The sequence below is a fragment of the Macaca mulatta genome, chromosome 1 (genome assembly GCF_049350105.2).
Source record: "Macaca mulatta isolate MMU2019108-1 chromosome 1, T2T-MMU8v2.0, whole genome shotgun sequence".
NCBI classification, from domain to species: domain Eukaryota; kingdom Metazoa; phylum Chordata; class Mammalia; order Primates; family Cercopithecidae; genus Macaca; species Macaca mulatta.
In genome coordinates, this window is record NC_133406.1 from 129,634,764 (window position 1) to 129,658,137 (window position 23,374).

Here is a 23,374-nt window from a genome sequence, read left to right on the forward strand (position 1 = left end):
CATCACCCAGACCTCCCCTTCAAAATGAAGGCACGCACTCCCACAGCTGCTGGGAGTATTGGCTGCTGACAACTCACAGCTGAGTCCCTCTCTAGGCACTGCCCTCCACTGAAGGGAGCAGCATCCCCTAAGTTTATACCCCAAGGGCAGCCCACATCTAATAACTGATCAATTAGAGGACATAAAGGCCTTGACTTCCCAGCCTTAAATAGGAATCTCCTGGAAGGGCCATCCCAGCTCCAAAGCTCCTTGTGAGATCAACTGAGACCTCTGCTGCAACTGCATCACAGTACAACCTCCCCCTCTGCCCCATCCCACAGATGATGACACCAAGCGCCCTCCCCTACAAACCTCCTGCATGCAAATCTCTGTCTCAGAGCCTGTTTCCCTGGCCCTCACTATGACCAGGGGCCATACTGAGCTGGGCCCTATGCTGATGCAGCCTTGACAAGCCTACCTGTTTGTTTACCCTCCCAACCAAACTCCAGTTCTGACTTGACAGCCCCAGGAAGGAGACCTGCTCACTATTTCTTACACATCACTTATTCTTTCAGGATCTCTATATACCAAGCACTACCACCAAATCTCTCCTACTTTCCACTGGTTATAAATTTGGCTGTCACGGTCTGAAGCTCCATCATCATCACCACCACCGTAAACCTCTTTCCTAAAAAAAAAAAAAAAAAAAAAAAGCTGATTCTTCCCTCAGGAAACCTTCCTAGACTACCTTCTCCTAAATTTGAGGAATTTAGAATCCTGGAGGACTTGAACTTCCAGCTGTTGTTTTGAAACATTTATGTGTTTATAGGTGGATATTTAAATCATGCTTGTGGGTTTCTTGAAGCCTATATTTTTATATTTCTATGTCCTCAGGAATGTGTACTCTGATTCTCCAATAAAATGAGGAGGGGTGGAGATCCCCCAAGATCAAGGTCTTCCTTCATCTGTGTCTTCCCAAACCCTTCTGCTTGGCAACCACTTGGCTGCTTACAGAAGTGACCAGTGCAGCACCTGATGACAGCTCAATCACAGGAACTACAGCAACCTACGTTAGCCCTTTGTTCCTATCAAAGGCTGGTATGCACGGCCTCTGCAGAACCTCTGGTAGGGGGCAGGCAGGACAACTATCATGATCTCCATCTTACAAATGAAGATCCTAAGATCAGAGAGGTAAAGTGACTTGCTCAAGAACCCAGGCCTGCTGACTCCCCACCCAGGGAGTGGGCAGCCCAGTGCTGGCGAAAATGGCAGCACGTGGGAGCTCAGGAATCTGGTCTGCAGTCACCCAAGGGCTGGGAGATGCTGGCAGGCACTTGCGGGGGCACCCCAACTGCCACTCTTTTCCCAGATGGCCATGTACAAAGAGCCCTTTCAGTAGACACAGTCACCAGGGAGGCCTGGGGAGCTACAGCTGCAGGAGGAACCTGCAGAGTCCCCTAAGGACAGCATCAGAGGCCCGGCCCATCTGCAGAAAACAGGGATGTGACCAAGTACATGGGACATCACGGCACTACTCAGCAAAGTCTCTGGCCCTTTTTGGCCTTGTCCAGACCCTTGGGAGGACACTGAGGGGCACCAAGGGCTTACAGCGTCCCTGGCAGCAGGACTCCAGAATCTTACTGAGCTACGAAGAGGGGCGGGAGAGTGCTGGGTCAGGACCATTCTCTGGCATGAGGCCCAGGAGTGGGCAGGCATTTGGCCCTGGCTTGTGGAGGAGCCATCAGAGCAGCTTCTGAGAGCTCAGGGCTCTCATCTCTGCTGCAATAAGGAACACTGAAGGCTCTGTAGCCTTGTCCTGAACTTGACTTAAGGAGCCTCACCTTGCCTTTAAGGACTTTAGATAGGACTGGAAAGACACTAAGGTTAATAATAATATAGTTAACACTTACACGCAGCACTGACCCTGTGCCACGCTCTACCCGAGCCTTTATACACAGCGAAATTCATGAAACTCATGAAGCTTCGGGGCAACCCCATGGGGCAGGTACATACCCTCCGGTGTAGGCGAGGAACCCAAGAGGCAGGGAGGTGGGATAACTTGCCCAGCAGTGCCCAGCTGCGCCCAGCTACAGGGGGAAAAAGTAGGGTTCAAGCCCAGGCAGGCTGTTCTCTTCTCGTGGTCTGGGGTATGCTTGCCCTAAAACTCAATGCCTAAGGCACTCTCTCCTCCCCCGGCTGCACATACAGGTTATGGTGATGAGATTCGGACGGCAATATGGATCCCCCTGTCCCAGGCAGCAGAGGCCCCCGGTTGGTAGCCTCTGGTCCGGCCTGCCCCGGCTGCCCGCCGGAGTCCGTGACCAGGAAAGGGCATCCCAGGCGGGCTCCGTAGAGCGGGCGGGGCATCCCAAGAGTGCCGCCCGCGGCGCCGTACTGCCCTGGCGCCCTCCACACCGCGGCGGCCGCCCACTGGCACCCCGGCCTCCCTTTGGTTGCAGTAGCCATGACCTGCTCCAGAAGCCCAGCCCTCGGAGGACTGCGGCAGAAGGCAGGCAGCTCCGCGGGGACGCGGGGGCGGTCGCCGGCTGGGCTCTGCGCGGGTCGGCGCCCCACTCTTTCCCACGCAGTGACCTCTGCTGGTCCGACTGGGCCTGTGCAGCTGGGAAGGCGCCTCCAGGGCCCCCACAGCCTCCCGCCGATCTCCTTCCCCAGGCCAGCGAGCGAGGGCCCAGGTTTATTTCTGCAGGGCTGCAGAAAAGTGGAGCCACGTGGAGAGACTCAGATATACCGGCTTCCGCAGCGGACAGGCCTGAGTTCCGACGGCCCCAAACAATACAAACGCTTGTGGAAGCCTCTGAGAGCATCGGTCCACTATTCTCTACAATGGGAATGATGATTCCTAAGCCCAGGGTTATTTCAGGTTGAATGTGGCGAGGTTTGTTAAGGTTCCGACTAATGCGTGGTGGTCATCCCGACACAGGCAAAGACCTAGCCCAAAGTGCGGGGGCTGCTGATCCAGGCATATGGGGCTTCCAGTCCTCCTGCTCCTGCAAGGTTTCCTCCCCCTACATAAGGGTACCCAGAAGGCGGAGTCCTCAGACAGGTCCTCCCAGGAAGGTTCTCTCCGCACTAGGTGGACCAATTCTCTAGATGAACTTAGGTAAACTAAGTTCCCTCTCTGGGTTTCTCTCTCCCCATCTCTTAAATGTGGGGGATGGATTTGTGGTTCCCAGGTACTAGACCATCAGTATCCAAAATGCCTCTAAGCTCTTTACTAATCCAGATTCCTAGACCTCCACCTCCTGGGATTCTGATTCAGGTGATGGTTGTGGAGGCTGGGAATTTGTATTTTAACACCCTCCCCAATTTACTCGGATATCCAGCCAGATTTAAGAACTGATTTAGATGTTCATAAGGTCTTCTCCTGCTCTAAGATTCAATAACCTTAGACTTAAAGAAAAGGCCTGGATTGATGCCCAAGCCCTAGTCTCCGACCTAGAGCAGGTCACCCTCCTCTCAGAAGGACAGCTCAAAGACGTTTCTCCCTGTCTACTTGTCCTTGGGAGGATTTTGGAAAATGACCCCTAATTAATAGACACTCAGTTGCCCTCGCAAAATTCGCTTCCCTTGCCTTTCTTGGTGAGAGAATTCCAGTTTTGTTAAACTATCTCTTAATCAGAGAAGGTGATATTAATTCTGATTTATCTCAGCCAGTTGTGGTAATTCCATTTCCTTGCCAGCTATTTATTCAGCAATCATGACGTGAACCAGTTTGGGCCAAGGAAACATGAAGGGAAGTTTATGGAAAGGGGTGGGGATTAGGAAAGGTTACTTTAAAACAGATACAGGCCAGGCACGGTAGCTCAGACCTGTAATCCCAGCACTTTGGGAGTCCGAGGCAGGTGGATCACTTGAGCCAATGAGTTTGAGAACAGCCTGGGCAGCATGCAGCATGGCGAAACCTTCTCTACAAAAAAAAAAAAAAAATATATATATATATATATATATATATATATATATAGAGAGAGAGAGAGAGAGAGAGAGAGAGAGAGAGAGAGAACTTAGCCAGGCATGGTGGTGCATGCCTGTGGTCCCAGCTATTCAGGAGGCTGAAGTAGGAGGATCACCTGAGCCCAAGGAGGTGAGGGCTGCAGTGAGCCATGATCGCACCACTGCACTCCAGCCTGGGCAACAGAGTGAGACTCTGTCTCAAAAAATAAAAATTGTTTTAAAGAAAAAGAAATACACTCCCTCTTATTTACTCAGATAACTCATCACTGGGCATGATGTCCAGAACTTCAGCAGTTATCTTTCCAGAGTGTGGGGATAGTTTGAGGACAAAACCCCTAAGCAGAATGGAAAACTGGAAAGAGCCTATTTCTTTCATTGCATTGTAAAGCTGCTGACTCAGCCAACATTGGAGCCATTTTTCCTCCGAGGCTGGGTTTTCTATTACAACAGAAAGATCCTCACTGATGTACTCATCTTCTCTAAAATGCTTTGCACAGTAATTTGTGAACAGGTTTTCTATACTAGGAATCATTCATTCTTCATCCAATCCATCTCATTCTCAAAGCCTATCCATTTATCTCCTCAATAATTCTCAAATTCATTCATCTTCCTACATCTCCACTAACACCATCACTCTGGGAGCCATTGCACTGGCCTCACAACTTGTCACCAGTGTGCACCCTTCCCTCTTCCCAACCATTGTCCACTCCAAGTCAAAGTGTTGACCATGTCACTCTCCTGCTTCTAACCCTTGAATGGCTTCCTGTTCTTCTAGGACAGAATCCATACTGTCTGCAGCCTGCAAGGGCCTGTGCCATCTGCCTCTTCCCCACCTCTTCAGCCACACCACTGTGTATTGTTTCCCCCTCAGTCTCTGCCTTCCAGCCACACTAGCCTCCTTAGCACTTCCCAAGCCATCTTCACTGAGGAGCCCCTGACGCGAGGTACTCTCCACCTGGAATTCACTTCTTCACTCCAGTCTGCTTCACCACCCCTCTCAAACATCACTCCCTTAAGGAAGGAATCCACACTAGACCAGGGACCCCTGTTCTCCCTGCTAAATTTTCTCTCAGCCCCCTGAACTTTGCCTTCAAAACATTCATCCCAGTCTGAAATTATCCATCTGCAAGATTATTTGGCCAAATTCTGTCCCCTGTCTAGACTATAAACTTCACAGCTCCAAGGACCCTGTTTTTCTTCCTGGTCATTTAACCCTAGCACTTCTCACTCTACCTAATAGCATAAAGCAAATACAGAATACATGCTTGTTGAGTAAATAAACAACTCTCACTTTTCCAAACAAGGATGGTGCTTATTTTCAAACTCCACCCCAGAGCTGTAGGCAAATAAACTCCTCTTCAGAACAACTCTGTTCTATGAAATCAGAGAAAGTAACAACTGAGACGCAGAGGTTTTTCAGATAAGCAGACCAAGGTCTCAAATTTTTCAGATAAGCAAACCAAGGTCTTGGGCAGTCACTGGATTGTCAGCAGTCCTTATGCATGCTCTTTCTGCCAGGTGCTGCTCAGAGCCGAGGGTCTATCGATAACTAGGGCATGGTCCCTGCCCTCACAGAGCTCCCGTCTGGTAGATTTTCCCAATGCTTTCCTCCTTTCTGCCCTCCCCTGACCCAGTTCTCCATCTGTCCTCAGAGGCACTAAAGGCAAGGCAAATGTGACATCAGGACATCATGGGGCCCTGTTCCCGCTTGAGGGCAACTTAGGGACCTGCTGACACTCTGGTTTGGAAGGACAGAGAGGTGTCCACTCAGTGCTGACAAGAGGCCAAAATGGGAGGCTTCTGGCCACCCCCTCTTGCCTGTTAGCCAAAGGAATAAGGCATCACAGAGTGGTTCTGATGTATAATGGATGTATCATAATTGCCTCAGTTTCTCCAGGGCACCTTTCTTCCTCAGAAGCAGGGATTTCTAGGAGATAGTAGACGGAAATTCAAGCTTCATTTCAGAAGAAGATAAAAATTCTATAGCGTGTTCCTCAGTCCCCACCTTCAGTGCCTCTGTTCTTCCGTAAGTAGGGGCCAACTTCACTGGCCAGGGTGGAGCCACCAGAACCCCTCAGACTGAGGTCAGAACGACAGGAAGACTGAGGAGGAGCTCAGGCAATGGGTGGGGTTAAAGAGTGACGCTGAGGTCAGACAGCTGGCTGGGTCCCACTCTCATGAGGGAAGTACCAGGAAAGGGTTGAAGATGTGGAGCTGAGAGATCCCCGGGCATCTCCCAACCATAGACTCTTCAACTGGCGCAGTTACCCCAGCCTGGGCACCACAGTTCAAGCTCCTGAGTCCACCAGGGACTTTCTTTGCCCTACCTGCCTCAGATGTCCCCACGGAAGATGCCCCATCATCAAAGAAGCCTCCCACAGATCAGCAGGCACTGAGGGCTGGAACCAAAGGGAACGTGACACTGGAGAAAACGCCATGGGCTCCTTTCCTTGAGACCTCAGGTGATTAACCACTGCAAGGTGAGCTGGGGGTGGCAGCCAACTGGGAGAGAAGGAAATTGGGAGAGAAAATTCATTCAAGAAAAGAGGTGCTCTGTAATTTCCTAAATGTATTCTCTCTCCTTTCTCCCTCCTCCTCCCTCCCACTCCCTCTTCCCCATCTTTTCTCCTTGCTTCCACTCTCCCACCTTACTCTTCCCATCTCTCCCTTCTCTCTCTCTCTTCTGTCTCTTCTCTCTCTCAGCTTTCCCTTCCACACAGAAAGTCTTTATACAATTAAACTAGGACGAAAATGTTTTTCAAGGCTTTAAAATATCCTTGTTAAAGAAATTCACTGGGAAGCAGAAATTGTGCTTAATTTCTTAGAAAATAAAAAGCATATGGTAGAAATTGATGTTGTTTCTTCCCCTCCTCCAGATCCCCTGCCGAGGAGACCGCATCTCAGGCTCACCTGTCAGCCACATCAGGCAGGTGGGGCCAGGATGGTGATGGCCAGACACAACTTTGTAGTCTCCCATCTGCCTTCTATCCTGCGGTCTGCTTGACAGGTGAGTTCAGGGACATGGAAAATGACTTTGAACATCTGTTTGCTAGAGAAAGAAAGGAACACTGCCTCCCATCACCTTCAGGTGGTCCTTCTTCCCTCACCCTGGGCCAGGGCTTCAGTTAATCCATGTGGGGCTAATTCATCATCTCAAGGATGGGTGTTGCCACTCAAGCCCTGATCCCTAGGCCCATAGAGCAGCTGTTTGCAGGGGAGAGGGCAATATACACACCGTGTACAAGGACCCAGTGAGAGGCAGAATAATGCCACGTCCAAAGACGTCCACATCCTGATCCTCTGAACCTGTGAGTATGGTACCTACATGGCAAAGAGGACTTTCCAGATGCAATTAAATCACAGATCTTGAGATAGGAAGATTAGCCTGGATTATCCAGGTGGGTCCAATATAATTAGGAAAGTCCTTCCAAGTGATAGAGGAAAGGCAGAAGAGTTGGAAGGATGCGAAGGGACAGCATTGCTGGTTTTGAAGATGAAGGGAAGGGCCATGAGCAGAGGAATGCTGGCAGCCTCTGGAGGCTGGAATAGGAAAGGGAATGGGTTCCCACCTAGAGCCGCAGGAGTGCTGCCCTGCCCGCACCATGAGTTTAGCCCGGTGAAACCCAAGCCAGACTCCTGACCTCCAGAAATATAAGAGATTAAATCTGTGTTGTTTTAAATTGCTAAGTCTGTGGTAATTTACTATGGCAGCAATAGAAAACTCACTCAGCCCCTCAAGGTGCTGAACAGAGCCAGGAGTGGGAAAAGAAGGCAGTTGGCAAGAGGGGTTGCAGACGCAGGACATGGACAGAGCCTTCTACCAAACTGTGACAAAACATGGAGGAATCCATGGTCCTGAATTTGAACATGACCTCCCAGGTTGTTACAAAGGTACCTGTGTCAAGATAGGAAGTGAACGTATTTTATGTAACAGTTTGTTAGCTTGACTTTTAAATATTTAGACATATGGTTCATAGGCCACCATGTTCTCTTGCCCTAGGCCCTGAAATTGTGTGCAAGAGTCCCTTTGAGGAAAGGGTGAGGACTAACTCCCTCATGGCCATTTGCATGTAGGCCACCACCTTCTATTAAAAAGCAAATGCTCAGCACCAACACTGTGCCATTAGCTATCAATGACCACATGGGAGAATGCCTTTGACACTCAGAAGGCTAAGGCTGCCTGGACAGGGTATAATGTCATAGCCACCTTAAACTCTAGAGTCAGGCAAAATGCATATGCAATGAACTTTATTACCATCTCTTGGATTTATGATAATAGGCACAAATGGTTGTATTTTTCTTGTATTTATACAGCTATGCCCCTTCTTATAGTTTATACCTTCTTACTTTGCTACATCTCCTTTATTTATAACTGGCATCGAAGGAGATGGTATTTTCTCATACTAAGCATAATAGAATCCTCATCCTATACTGATATTCACATGCATTAAAAGATAATGCTCCTTTCCATTTTCACAGTAGCCATGCTTGCCTGCATCTTTCATGCCTCCTTCCTCCCAGCCCCAACTTCTATCATGGCCAAGCCCTGATATTCCCAAGCTCTCTACCTCTCCTGCCCAGTTCTCATGTCCCTCCATCTCCCTAGCCACCTGCTCCTGCTCCCCACCTCCTACCTTGAGGGCCTGGCTTCCAGACAACAGGAGGCAGGATAAGAGCTAAGCTCTTCAAGGGGGCCCAGAACAGCAGCAGCAATGTAAGGACTGTGGGGAGAGGTAGGGTCACTTCCCAGGATGCCTTCCCCTTCTGTTCCATCTTCCTCTCTCTTGATGAAGTCCTTATCTGCCCAGGACCTTCTGGGTTCTCCATGGCTTTCTGTGCTTTGCCCTAAAAATGATGTCAGTTAGTATTTACTGAGAACTTTCTATATGCCAAGTAGCTTTCACATACACTGTATCTTTTGGTCTTTACAGTAAGCCTATGTAGTGCATCCTATTATATTCACTTCCCAGGTCTGAGGAGGATATGCCCTTCCCCACACATCTGATCAATTGCTGTCAGATTCCTATTCAGATGAATCTGCCTTCCATCCAGTCAGCTCCCCGCTACTTCTTATTAACTGACTAAAGACTTATCATGAAATTTCAGGCTACAGCCTGCCAGGTGGATAAAGCATTCCAGGGCTCAGAAAGGTCTTAGAGGCCCACTGCAAAGATAGCTCCTTTCCATGCCCTGTGAATACCTACTGAGGGCAGCTTGTGCTGAAGGTTCTTGCCAAGGCTGTCCATGAGAAGCAGATCCATGTGGGCTACTGTCAGACCCCAGGTAATGTTACCAATCTCATAAATAAAAATACAAAATGTCCAGTTACATTTGAATTTCAGATAGGCAATGAATGACTTTTTTGTACTTCTACTAAAAAATCATTCATTGCTTACCTGCACTTCAGCTGTAACTGGGCATCCTCTGTTTTATTTGGCAACCTTAGGCCCAGTCCACTCAGGTGCGGGCTCCAACATGACCAGTGGAGAGAAAGCACAGTTGCAGTTCCTTCCACTCACCACAGGTGGGCAAAGAAGGCCTGAAAAGGCCAGGAGCCTGCGCTGCTCAGGAGAGAAAACCAGAAGCCTATTTACTCAGAGCTGCCCTTCTCTCCCCTGCTGATTCCTTGTGCTCTAGGTCACCTCCCACTCCCTCTCTCTATCCTTCTTCCAAGCCACCACACCCACCATTTCCCGCAAAGCTGCCACAGCCCAATGGACTCTTCTTTGCTGACCCCAGCATGCCCGGGTCCGTGATCCAAATAATGCAGGTCAACCAGGGCCACCTTCATCTGTGACCTGAGGGGCAGAAGTGGGAAGGTGGCCAGGTCCCCAGGTCAATGCACTCCCCTTCCAACACTGGAAGATACCTCCATGACTCACCAGAGCCTGGCCCTGAGAAGCTAAGGGCTGTCCTTGTTGGTGGAAGGCTCTGGATCGGAAGTTAGGACAAGCAGGCCAGAGGTCCCGACCTCCCTGCTGCTCTCCCATTCTTTCCACCTTGGTCCCTGGGGAATGGAGGTTCATGGGTGAGGGGACATGGGACATTTCCTATTTCTCAAAGGAAACTGTGAGCAAATAAAAGCAAGTACTTTTTATGTTTGTCCTCCTTGAGTAAATCTTTACATTAGAGGAGGGTCCAGTTAAGTATCATTTTGGCTTAAACATTAGGTCAGCAGATGTTTGAGGGAGATAAGAAAAGTTTGCAGAGGGACTGGGACAAATAGTGAAAGGCCAAGGACAAAAGACTATCCAGAAGCCCCCAGAGGTGCCCACTGGAGGAAATGACCCAAGAGTGTAGCCTGGCTGGGCCAAAGTCCCATAGCTTCTGGGGTTATAAATCAAGGCCAGCAACATGTCACTTGCATGGCTATGGTGAGGATCATGTGTAATAATGCCGGGGAGCAGGTAGTAGGACGTAGATGCCACAGATGTTATCATTGGAGGACAACCTCTCGGTTCACCATCTGTGTGGCTTGAGGCAGGGTACTCAACCTCTCTGAGCCTCTCGTAAAATGGGGGAAAGAGCAGGATCTAGCACACAGGCTTGTTGAGAGGATGGAAGAAAGTGATACGTGGAAGGCACTTAATCAAGCATCTGGCACATTGTAAACTGCAGTAATCAGCTGCTATCCAGTGATACCTCTTCATATTGCCCCAGATCAGAGTTGTGAGTACTACAGGAGCCTCCTATCAATTGCTGTTATAAAACTATGAACAGTTGCTGCCTGGCTGGCTCTGTAAGAAATCTCTTTCCTAGACCTCAGGCTGCTCAGCCTGCGTCTGCTCAAGCTGGCCACAAGAGCGACCAACTCCCGCTGAGTCCCTCGACCACATGACAGCTCCCAAACACAGGGACAGAAAACCACACCCCACACCCTGACAGTGAAGCCTAGTGGTGGAGCACTCGGGCTCAGACCCAGACTGCCTGGAATTAAATTCCAGCTATGTCATTACTAGTTGCGTGAGGTTGGGTCATTTATTTAACCTATTTGTGCCTCAGTTTCTTCATGTACTAAACAGGGCTCATAAGGCTGTTGTGGGAATTTAAAAAGTTAATAGATGTAGTAATCTTAGAGTGGTTCAGTAAACAAATATTTATCAAATGCCTACTCTGTGCCAAGCACTAGGAGTCTAGCAGACAAAACAGGGGAAAATGCCTGCCATCGTGGTATAAACAATTACAAGACAAACGCGGTAGTGATAAGTGCTAAGGGATCAATAGAGTAGTAGGAGAGAGACAGGCTAGAACGGGGGCTGCAATTTTGAGTAAGTAGCCAAGGATGGCCCTGACAGAAGTGGGCTAGGCAGACATCTGGAGGACAAGCATTCCAAACAGGGAACAGCAAGTGCAGAGGCCTTGAGGTGAAAGGATGCAGCCATGTCTAAGGAACAGCAAGGAGGCCATTATGGAACAGAGTGAGCAAGGGGGAGAGTGCTGGAAAGAAGTAATGGGGCTGGGAGACATAATGCTCGGCATCATTGAAAGAACCTTGACCTGCACTCTGAGTGATGTGGGAGCCATTGGAGGGTTTTGAGCAGAGAAGACATGAGTTCTGTTTTTACAGGATCACTTTGGCTCTTGTTTGGAGAATTTACTTCAGGGGAATTGAGAGCAAATTGCAGGGAGACCAGTTAAGAAGTTACGGGAATAATTCAAGTGAACGACTGTAATGGTTTGAACTAAGGTGGAACAGTAGAAACGTCAGGATGAGGACACATTCTGGCTATATTTTACAGGTCAACCAATGTGACTTGCTACAGATCAGATGTAGAAAGTGCGAGAAAGAGGAGTCAAGGAGCACACCAAAAATTTTGGTCTGGGCAATTGAAAAAATAGAGTTGCCGTTTACTGACATTGAGGAGATAACCAAGAAAAGTGGGTTTGATAGGGGGTATCAGAAGATTTGTTGTGGAGGCCAGCCGTGGTGGCTCTCACACCTGTAATCCCAGCACTTTGGGAGGCTGAAAAAGGCAGATCATTTGAGGTCAAGAGTTCGAGATCAGCCTAGTCAACAGGGTGAAACCCCATCTCTACTAAAAATACAAAAGTTAGCCGGGCATGGTGGAGCATGCCTGTAATCCCAGCTACTTGGGAGGCTGAGGCACGAGAATCACTTGAAACCAGGAGGCAGAGGTTGCAGTGAGTGTAGATTGTGCCACTGCATTCCAGCATGGGTGACAGAGCGAGACTCCGTCTAAAAAGAAAAAAAGAGAGAGAGAGAAGAAGATTTGTTGTGGAAATGTGAGATTTAAGATGCCTGTTAGACATCTAAGTGGAGACACGAGGTCAGCTGTGAGATACACAAGCCTGGAGTTCAGGAGAGAAGCCTGCGCTGAGATAGTTTTGAAGTTGTGAGCATGTAGAAGATATTTAAAGCTGAATGAGATAACCAAGGGAGCAAACATGGATAGAAAAGAGGTCAAGGGCTGTGCTCTGGCTCACTCCTACATTAAATTCAGGAAAGCTGGGAGCAACCAGCAAAGGAGACTGAGAAGGAGTAGCCAGCAGAGTCAGCATGATCTAGATGCCTGTAGCTGTTATTGTCTGTGAAAGCTGGGAGCAACCAGCAAAGGAGACTGAGAAGGAGTAGCCAGCAGAGTCAGCATGATCTAGATGCCTGTAGCTGTTATTGTCTGTTCTTGTTGTTGTTGCTATTGTCACTGGCTGCATCAATGCAGCACTGGTCCTCAGGTCAGAGGGATGCTGTCTAAAGCTAAAACAGGGTGGTCAAAGGATCTGAAAATCAGAAATTGTCCCAGACAAATTTTGTCTTTAAACCAGAAGATCAGAACCAAAGAAACACAAACTCAGTTATGTAGTGATAAAAGCTGGGGCAAGAAGGAGGAAGGATCTTTGCAGGGAAAAATAGAAACAGGAAGACATATTACCCATGTATAAAAGGGAAAAGAGGAATAAGGGGGAAAGTCACACCACTTCCACCCCCTGTAGCCGCCCCCTTCCATCCAGCTGAATGACAGAATAACAGGAGACAATGAGAAGACAAGCATTTTTCAAACTGCTGTCTTCATTTTAAAAGATCAGCTATAATCATATAATTAGGGTGCCTTGTTTGATGGAAGAATAAAAAGTCATATTTGATTAGGGCAAGAAATAATTAAAGAGGTCTTTTGGGAACTGTGTTTCATAACTAGCTGGCCCCTTTGACTTGTCCCCTGAAGGCATAAAGGGAATTGTGAATGTTTGCCAAAGGTGTTAGGGGTTGTATTTAGATTTGCAGAGGATGGAAGACATCCCTGAAGATGGTGATGGGGTACATGTTAAAACAGCCCTTTGCTAAGGTAACCCTCCAGGTACAAAGCCAACAAATCTGTCTGCACCAGTCAAGATATAGATCAAATGTCCCAAAAATCCATGTGCAATCACCTGGAAGATGACAAGATGTGACAAGATCACTAACACATCCTGGAGGGGGAGCAGAAACTGCAAGACCAAATTCAACAACCTCCTAGTCCAAGAATACAGGAGGGAGATGACAGATAGCATGGATCTTAAATTACTTGATTCTTGTTCTTGAACAAGTCACATGTTGTATATATATCAGAGAGCCACCTTTTATTGAGCACTCATGGCCACTGAACTAAACTCTGCATAAGCTCTGCTGGAAGACAGTTCCAACTTAATAAGAGTGTTCCAACAACAACCTTGTGAGTGTATTTTGGCCTAGGAGGGGTCAACTGACCTGCCCAAGATCACCTAGCTATTAAGCAGCTAAGTTGGGCCTTGATCCTGGGACTGGCTGGCTCTAAAGCACATACTCATAATCTTTACAACTGCCTCCTTTGTTGGGGTTTCCAGGCAATCATCCTCCTGTTCCCTCCCAGCCATGTCCACCACCTTCTTTATGGCCACTCCTGCCCACTGAAGCCCTTACTGCCAGTAAGCCCTCAGTTCCTACATACCTCATGATCAAGGCACAATGATAGGCACATAATAGATGCTCAACAAACACTTCCTGAATTAAAAATCTGGGATCAACTTGAATTGGATTCTCCAACATGGAGAGTGAGGAAGCTCGATCCCAAAAGGTTGAACCAAAGCCATTAATGAGCACAGAGGAATGCTAAGGTGGGGACCCTTTTCCACATGGCTTTGAGGAATACTGAAATAGAGCCACAGGTTGCTCTTGGGCCATCACTGGTCTCCTGCCAGCATCAGAAGACTGATTCCCTAACTGTGTGACAACCCCCATTCTGTCACCACTATTGTGTCAACACAGTGGTGTTGTGTCGACAAAGAGACAGGCCAAGTAAGTGTGTTGGGGTTGGGGGAATGATCACCTGGGCCCTCAGTGCTGTGGAGACAAACAAATCTCACTTATCTTATGTTTTATCCATTTTAAATCTTCTGTGATGTTGAGAAGGCATGACCCATGCAGAAATACTCTTTTGCTTTCTTGTCCGAAATATTGGGAGTTCATATCATAACCTAGGCATGCCCTCTAGTCAGGAACGTTTTTGTTTTAATGAGAAAGGAAGAGTCCTGGAAAATTGTACAGCTCCATCCAGAGGCTTTATAATCTCAACACAAGGCATATCAAACAGACTACGCCTATACCAAAGCCATATTCTCACAACCAAAACCTGGACACATGGTTGGAAAAAAGATTTTTAAATTACTTCCAAAACCAAGACACACCCTGGGGATGTAATATAAATGACACAGTATAGATGATACAATGGACATTACAGTGATTTATGGAAACATGTGATAGCATATTTGAAATTGGAACGGTACCCATAAATCCAGAATATATATGGTCATGCCATCAAAACACAGACTATTCATGAAAGACATTTTGCCAAACCATCCTGCTGGCCTGGAGTTATAGCTCAAATTTTTTAACAATAGATTTATGAAATATCTTCAACCCTAAGTTAATAGACTGATTATTAGAGCATTACTTTTGGACCTAACTCCTACAAATTGTCCAAAAATTCAATGGCATCCCATTCTGTGACACTGATTCTTCTTTCCTGAAGCTAACCAGTGGACAATGAGGCAACACCCAACATCTCAGCACCAAGGACAGAGCTCAGTTAATCAGGAAGTGATGTTCAGTTTCTCAACTCTGCAGTCAAGAAGTTTTTGTTTTGTTTTTGTTTTTGTGTTTTGAGATGGAGTCTCACTCTATCACCCAGGCTGGAGTGCAGTGGCGCAATCTCAGCTCACTGCAGACTCTGCCCCCAGGGTTCTAGCGATTCTCTTGCCTCAGCCTCCCAAATAGCTGGGATTACAGGTGCCCACCACCATGCTTGGCTAATTTTTGAATTTTCAGTAATGACGAGGTTTCACCATTTTGGCCAGACTGGTCTCAAACTTCTGACCTTAGGTTATCTACCCTCTTCAGCCTCCCAAAATGCTAGGATTACAGGTGTGAGCCACCACACCCAGCCGTCAATAAATTTTTGTAAATTCAAAATGAAACCACAGAGTATTAGTGCTAGGGGCAAATGAATAGCTCAACATTTTCATTTTGCAGATAAAGAATCTGGGTCCCAAAGAAATCAAACGGGCTATTTAACATCCCAGAGCCAGGGCACTAGAACTCAGGCCTTCTAGCTCCCAGCCTTGCACTCTTTCTCTGTACCATACTGAGACCTGGAATCACATCGAGATCATTCCATTGCCCCTAAAGCTTCCCAGAGCTGTCAAGACTCATTCAACATTAGGTGCAAAGAGTGAACATATTTTGGAGAAGGGAGAGAGGTAGAAAATACAAAGGAAAGAAGTCTCCATGGCTCCCCAATCAGGAAAGCTTTTCTTATCACATTTTGGGAGTGTGACCAGTTGGAAAGAGAGTACAGGTAATGAAGCACAAATAAGTGGATTTCTCCTGCCAAGATCACAGCTTGAGAGAATGGATGGCAGAAGGGAAGCCCCAACCAGCCAAACCCAGGACAGAGGAACAGGGTTTAAAGACCATTCCCCAACCCCAAATATCAGCCAGCAGCACATGCTGAGACCCCAATGGGCATACACAGCACCAGGCTCTTGGTGCTAAGTACAGGCATGGCACTTGCCCTGAGGATGTACTGAGGCCATTGGCCATTCCACAGTGAGAATGAATCTGTGGCTTTCCTGTATGGAGGATTCAGGGGCTATGTGAGTTTGGACAACTTACATAAACTCTCTAAGCCTGAGTGTCCATATCTATAAGGTAAGAAGGTTGGAGTAGATGGTCTTGAAAGACGCTTTTTGAAACAACATCCTAAGATTGTCTTTCTAAGTGAGATATAGAAGACTGGAAAGGTACCATTAGATAGCATGTCTTTGAATATGTGGGTAAAGCTTAGTGCCTCCCCTCTCCAATTTTTTTTACTAACCATGAGCAGTCACTCACCTGATCTCACCCAAGGCTTGCATATGCCTGGATAACAACGTTAACTATAGAAATGCAAAAACAGGTGGATATTAATTCAGAGGCTACATGAGGCCAGCTGGCTGGACATCAGAAAGCAGCTTTTATTCTGATGAGCTCGTTGCCAACAAGGTTTTAGCTCTCATCCTTGCAGACTAATAAACTCAAACTCTATCAGGATCCCGAATCAAATTTGATCAGATTTAGGAATACTGATGCACACTAACAAAGCTGCGATGAAGACCAATAAATAAGACCAGAATGTCAATTAAATCACAAAGAGAAATATAACTGTCAAATGGATTGCAAACTTATTCAAGCTGATCACAATCTCTCCATGTGGCTCCCATGGAGAGATCATAGAAACATTGTGATCAATCATAGAAACATTGAAGAATTGACTAAGATGAGTTAATTAAAGTATTTGATTGCTTAATGCTATTGGGCTTTTCTAGCTGCCATGCGCATGTTAGGGCTTACTCATCAACAGACGGGCTCGTCCTAACATTTGCCAGATGAGCTCCACCCAGACAGGAGTGATAGGCTCAGCTGATTTTACCTGACTAATTCTCCTTTCTTCTGCTTCAATTTCCAATGAATTTCTCTTCTGACTGGTACAGTCTTTATGTATGTGTAAACCGTCTATTCATTTACCATTGAGTGTTTTTGGTCTTGTTCACATTCCCTTTCTTTTACCTTTGTGTCTCTGCTCTGATCCATCATATATTAATCATGTAGCTTGACTATTACCTTCTTGCCAAGTTTGGGAATTAGAGGACAGATATTATATCAGTTAGATATTGTAACGTTACAGACCACCCCCAAAGTCAGTGGTTGAAACCACAATCATTTATTTTTCATGCACCTGTAGGGCAGCTGATGTTGGCCAGGTTTGCTCCTCTATCTGAAAGTCTGCTGGGAGTCAGCTGATCTATGCTACAAGGAAGGTTGAGAAATATGGTCTTTCTTCTTGCAACTCTATGCCTAACCAAAAGTTATGGGTTTTTTTGCGTTGTTTTGTCCTGTTAGATTTTTTTTTTGTTCCCAGAGACAGGGCATCGCTGTCACCAAGGCTGGATTTGAGTGCAGCAGCGCAATCATAGCTCACTGCAGCCTCAAACTCCTGGGTTCAAGTCTCCTGGGTATCTGGGACTACAGGCATGCACCACTCTGCCCAGCTATGTTTTTGTGGATTTTTGTAGAGAAGGAATCTCACTTTGTTGCCGAGGCTGGTCTCAAACTCCTGGGTTCAGGCAATCCTCTTGCCTCAGCCTCCCAAAGTGCTGGGATTACAGGCCCAAAAATTATGCTAATAAGAAAGAAAGGAGAACCAATACTTAGGGACAACAAGTCACATATACCATGAAGGGAATTTCGGTTTTGCCCTATAGCAGATGGTGAGTCATTGAAGAATTTTGAGGAGGGGAGTGACAGATCTGATTTGGATACTGGAATAACCCCATGGGCTGCTGTATGGAGAAAAGATTAAAATTGAGTTCTAAATCTTGGGCCTCAGAAAAGACCCTAAATTAACAGTCTTTCCTACAGGGCAGGATGACCTTCTATGTAGCCATCGCTCTTCTCCCCTCTCCCCTCTCCCCTCCCCTAGACTCCAGTTTGAGTAAGGAATCAGTGTCCTGGCCCCGCTCAAATGGGGCACTGCCAGTGCCGGGTTACCTAACAAAGTAAAGAGAGTGACCCAAATGGATCTGGGTTCTTCTGCCTATTCACAAAGACCTTGCAGGGCCCACCCAGAACAGGCAAGCAGTTCTCATATTGAACCAGTGTCTACCTAGGGCCATCTTTGGGATGGGAAATACTGGATCAAGGGGTTTGCTTTGTGGGTCAAGGGGTGAGCAGGTGGGTGTAGGGTTGGCGTCACTTGCTCACAGAATGGGGAGTGGGGACTTGTCCAACCCCCAACCCTGCCAAGTCAGCCATATTTAAAATAAATGTTAAGAAATGACTCAAGTTGTTGAGAACGCTGTGGTTGTTTTTTTTAAATACTCTTCTGTTTTTTTGTTTGTTTGTTTGTTTGTTTGTTTACAATTTTTCTATTGTAACTGTGTGTTTCTTTTTAGATAGGAGGAAAATAAAAAACAAAAGACCCAAAATATTGGCCTGATGCAGCTCTGATGGAAAGGTGGACCCCCTGACCAGAGAGGAAGATTACTAAGGCTCATCAACCAACCACTGCAGGGAGCTTTCAGATTTAGAGGAGCAACCCCGCTCCCCCTACTAAACCTGTCCAACAGGAGCTGACAGTCTTTGCCACTGGCCTGTGGATGTTCCCTTCCTCCTATTGGTCAGCCTGGGGCCCTGACCCACCCCACACTCCAAAATTCTGTTAATTTCATCCAACATTGTTCAGGTGGCTCCTGTGCACCAGGAACTGAGAATACAAAGATGACTAAGCCTTGGCCGGCATCCTGGAGGAGCTCACACGGAGAGACCTATTAGGACTGGCCTGCTCTGGCGGTAGGAATCTGGCTGGAGCTGAATGTTCACACTCTTCTGGCAGATGGAGATGGAAGGGTCTGAGCCAGAAGGGAACGCCTGCAGTGACAGAGCTGAGAAGGGAGCTCAGATTTTCTGTGACCACCCCCACCTCCTGGGAGAAGCCAAACAGAAATAGAGTCCTGGCCCTGCCCTGAGGACAAAGACCCAAAATCTGCCTATACCTAAAGCACCCTCCGCTGTCCACCCTAGGACTCAGGGGCGGGAGGGAGGGAGGGGGCTGCCTCCAGCCTTGCTCACTGCTCCATTGTTAGAAGAGGGATCTGCAAATGATGGAGGCAAGGGTTTGCCCTGCATGACTGCTGGACTGTGTGGGGATTTTTCGTTAGTAGACTCCTTCAGGATGCTGATGCGAGTACACCCCCATAATTACACCCCTCCCCATCTTACAGCTTCCTCAGGGATGGGCCTCCCCCTCCCCATACTGTCACTCTTGACAGGTTACCATGTGGTCAGTGGGTTTCTCTGTGAGGGTCGGAGAGGGAGGCCTGGGCCTGCTGAGAGGACTGAGCTCCCATCTGCCTTCATCAGACTAGAAACTGAGCCATTCAGAACCTGATCCAACGTGTTTTTTTCCAACCCAGTTTGATTAAAGTCAGTATCACCTGAAACCCAAGACTAATATATGTCGACAAGGACTCCCAGGTGGCCCTCTCGGCCAGGACAACTCTCCCTCCCTGCAGCCCTTTGGAAAGAAACTCAACAGGCAGGAGGCGCCATTACCACGGGGCCAGGAGCCGGGCCCTTGCTGAGTGAGACCGAGACGCCACTCTGGAAAGTCTCAGGGCATCAATATTTCATGCCGCTGGAGCTGTCTTTGTTTTTATGCAAATGGCTCAGGCTGCCAGATGGGCAAAGGCTGGCAGCGTCATCCATCACCAGGCTGTTCCCTCGTCAGCAACCTTGCCGGCTGCCAGGGCCCTGCAGGCTGGCCTCAGCTGTGGCCCGTCCTCTCAGTCGGTCTGCACAGCGGGACACAGCCCCATCCTAGACACTGTGGGAGACACAGGGGAAGCCAGAGTCCTTGCTCCAGGGGACTCACAGATGGACGACTCGTAATGAGATGGGAGGCAGCTCATCACTTCATTGTGAAGCTGAATACCTTTCATTTTAACCCACAAACCTCCACCTGTGTGGAGGGCATAGCAGGGTATGATCCCCCAGTTTACAGATGGAAAATCAAGGCTCAGAGAGGCTAAAAGAATTACCAGAGGTTACCCAGCGAGTTGAGTAGTATAACTGGTCCAGGATGCGCTCCAGTACTCTAAGGTCTCACCTCTCATCTAATTCTGCTGTGAACTGTGATCTCTGCCCAATAGGGCCCTGCTGGACTGAATGAGTCAATCTGAGACAGAGGGGCTGGGATCAGGAGGCCCTGCCTCTTCTGTCTCAGCCTGCCTATGGTCTGCATGATTCCCAGAATCTGTAGCTTCCTTTCCCCATAGCTGGACTGCCTGACCCTAGTAGCACCTCAGCCAGGCACAACTAACCATTCCCTGGTTCCCAGGGCCTGAGCCCACATCTGGAAAGCCAGCCAGTGGCTGGTTCCTCCTGCAGGAGGCTTAGGGCTGTGCTTTGCTCTTGCCAGTGCTTGCCCCTCAGGATCTAGTATGAGACATACCCCAGTGTTGATGCCTGCTGGCTCCATTATGCTGAGACTCCATCGGGTCTCTGGGCTCTGCCCTGTGGGAATACCTCGCTACCTGTGCCCAGCCTCCAGCACTGCCTTCTTAGCTGAAGCTGCACACCTTTCAGGTTCCTCAGTGTGATACGCTTCCTAAAACTACTGCCAGCCTATCCCAACCCCATCAGTGGGTTTAGTCCCACCAGCCTGTTCCAATCTACCCCTTCTGCCCCAGTCTCCCTGGTCATACAGGGACAAGGCCTCAGTCACAGCACTCAGTTCAGCCTAGTCCATCCCACATCTCCAGATGATAGGAGTGACACACAGTGGAGGACTCTCCAAGGACAAAGCCCTACATCCCAGGAGTACAGCCTGCAGGGATTGGCCAATTCCCCTGTGATGTCACTAGGCTAGAGCCAGCTAAGCCAAAGGCTGCTGTAGAACAACCCTGCCAAGGGAAATCAGAAGACCTGCCAGTAACTCACTTGGGTGACCTTGGGCAAATCACAGTCCTCTGCACCTGTACAAGTCAGGAGTAGGATCAGCAGCTTCTGAGGCCCTACTAAGACTCTGCATTCATGGGCCAGAGGTCACTATTCCTAATTGCTCTCTACCCCCTTTTACCTCTCCCCTAGGACGTAGTGAGAGTGGGATGCCATAAATGACTGATGTCAAGGTTATAATGGTCCAGCAACCTTTGCACAAGCCTGAAATGGTGCACAGAGGCTGGAGAATCAACTGGAAGCACTGCTGTAGAGGGACTTCCGCATTGAGAGGGGACTGGAGTCAACTACTCCCGACACCTCCTTTCCAGAATTCCAAGTCTCAGGTTCTGTTCCTCATAGAGGAGGCAGGAGCAAAGTGCCATGGACCATTTCCTGACTGCATGGGTTCATTTCACTCTTGCATCACAACAGTCTAGCAAAGTAGACAGCAAACTCCCCTTTCAAGTTGAGGAATTGAGACTCAGAAAGGTTAAGAAATGCACCAGGGACGCAGAACCTTGGTCTGTCTGAGTCTAAAGCAACTCTTCATTATACAATGTTGTGTTGAAGGGATCCTGATGTCATGTAGGCCAGATCCTTCAAGCTTGGAGTTTGCCAGATAAACCTGGCTGACACGCACATCCCTGCCTTCTTTTGCATGTGCCTGGAAGGCTCTTCTCCATATTCTTCTTCCACTCTACAAACAAATCTCTTCTCTGCTTTGGGAGATTCCGTTTATTCTATATGACTCAGCTCCAGCTGCTCCCGAGAGATAAGATCTTCCCCTCTTCCCTTTGCTTAGCTCCATCCTCCACCCCAATTGAAGTGCACCTTCCTCTGTGATCCCATAGCAAATACTTCTATTAGTTTCCTGTTTATTTCACAGCTCTGTTTATTGAAAGCCTGCCAGGCAGTAGGCTTAGAGTTAGGTGAATATACATGCAATATTCATCCAGTCCTCTCAGCATTCTATGAAGTGGCTCTTGATGTTTCCATCTGACAGTCCTGGATCTACATGTCTTTTTGCTTTTTGTTCCCCTCTCCCAACTACATCTCTGTCTTCAACACTGAGCACAGTGCTGGAGTATACACTAGCAATCATGTGCTCGTATAAGGAGAACCTGCTTGCACCACTAATGTCTTCAGGTGCCAGGAGACAACATGGAGCGGGTCCACGCTGGCCTGGGGCAGTGAAAATGAATCTGTGACCCTGAGCATTCAGGCCTGATGGCAGTTTGTTTCCTGACCTTGCAGAAAACAGCTCCTTGTTCACCTGCCCCTTTTGACTCACTCTCCCCCTGCTTTTGGGTGGCGTCTCTCTCTCCCTTCCAAGTCTGGTCCCAGTGTGCACTGTTGGGGTGATCGAAGGGTCCCTGAGGTGTACACAGCCCTGTTCCTCCTTTTGCCCCAGAAACTGGAGGACAGGAGCTTGGGTCAGAAGGGCAAGCCTAGACCGAAGCATGAGAGGCCCCGGGATCTGATAGGGGAGTTCGTTTTTCATGGCTTAGTGTCCAATTGGTCAGGTAGAGGCCCTGGGCCTTTGGCCCTGCTCCAGAGCTGATGTTGGTAAAAAACCCAGAGGTCAGAGTAGAGAGCAAGGAGATCAGTTTCTCGAGCAGGGACCAAATTGGGCTGTGTCACTTGGCCTGCATGCTGGAGAGAAGGGGGCCAGAAGAGATATCCAGGTGGAGTCAGAGCAACTGGACCTCTACTAGGCAGCATTGGAAACTAACAACTATAGCCACTAGGTTCCAGACTGTTGTGGGGAGCTAGGGAGGTTGAAGGAGTAGGGAATAAAGGGACCTAGCAGTCAGGGTTCATGGCCCCACCCCACCCCTAATTCAAGCAGAGCAGCATCTCTTTTGTTAGTTTTATTTCAGATTTTCATGCAAAATTTCCTTTGAATAAAGAAGAATAATGATGATGGTGATGATGATGATGATGATAAGAACTCCCCCTGCCTTGGATTGTAAATGCCCTGGGTCTCAAACCTCAGCTCCTTTTTCATCCTTGGTCACCCAGCCTCAGGCTGAGCCAGATGAGGAAGCTAGCAGCGGGCACCCCAGTCAGTGAACAGACCACACTATCAATCTTCACCCTGTTGTGGCCTGTATAGACGCTACCTAACCTAGAGGCCTCTCTTGCTGAGAACCTCACACTCCAGTCATAAGAGACTCGCTCCTCTGGCCTACATGCCATTGCACTCAAAAATCCTTCTCTCTTAAGCCTGGAATGTTGACTTTGAAAAAAAAAAAAAAAACTTCCTCTCCTTGAATGCCTTCATCACCTCCACCCTTTTCCTTAGCCTCGAGAACTTGTCCTTCAGCTCAAATGCCACATCCTGGGGAGGCTCTCACTGACCCTTAGGCAGAGTTAGCCCCCCACCCACTATACTCACTGCTGCCCTGCACATGG

At 48.1% G+C, this 23,374-nt stretch overlaps 2 long non-coding RNA genes across 2 annotated transcripts; one reads left to right on the forward strand and one right to left on the reverse strand.

The window, feature by feature from the left end:
• Positions 1–3,711: 3,711 nt before the first annotated feature.
• LOC144332102 (uncharacterized) lies at positions 3,712–8,796 on the reverse strand. The gene is made up of 3 exons (XR_013399862.1): positions 6,862–8,796; positions 6,279–6,453; positions 3,712–3,907 (listed from the first exon to the last, which is right to left on the reverse strand). It is a non-coding gene; the product is annotated as an uncharacterized LOC144332102 (long non-coding RNA).
• On the forward strand, positions 6,826–22,880 carry LOC144332101 (uncharacterized). Its single transcript, XR_013399861.1, has 2 exons — positions 6,826–6,958; positions 18,415–22,880. It is a non-coding gene; the product is annotated as an uncharacterized LOC144332101 (long non-coding RNA).
• The last annotated feature ends 494 nt before the right edge of the window (positions 22,881–23,374 follow it).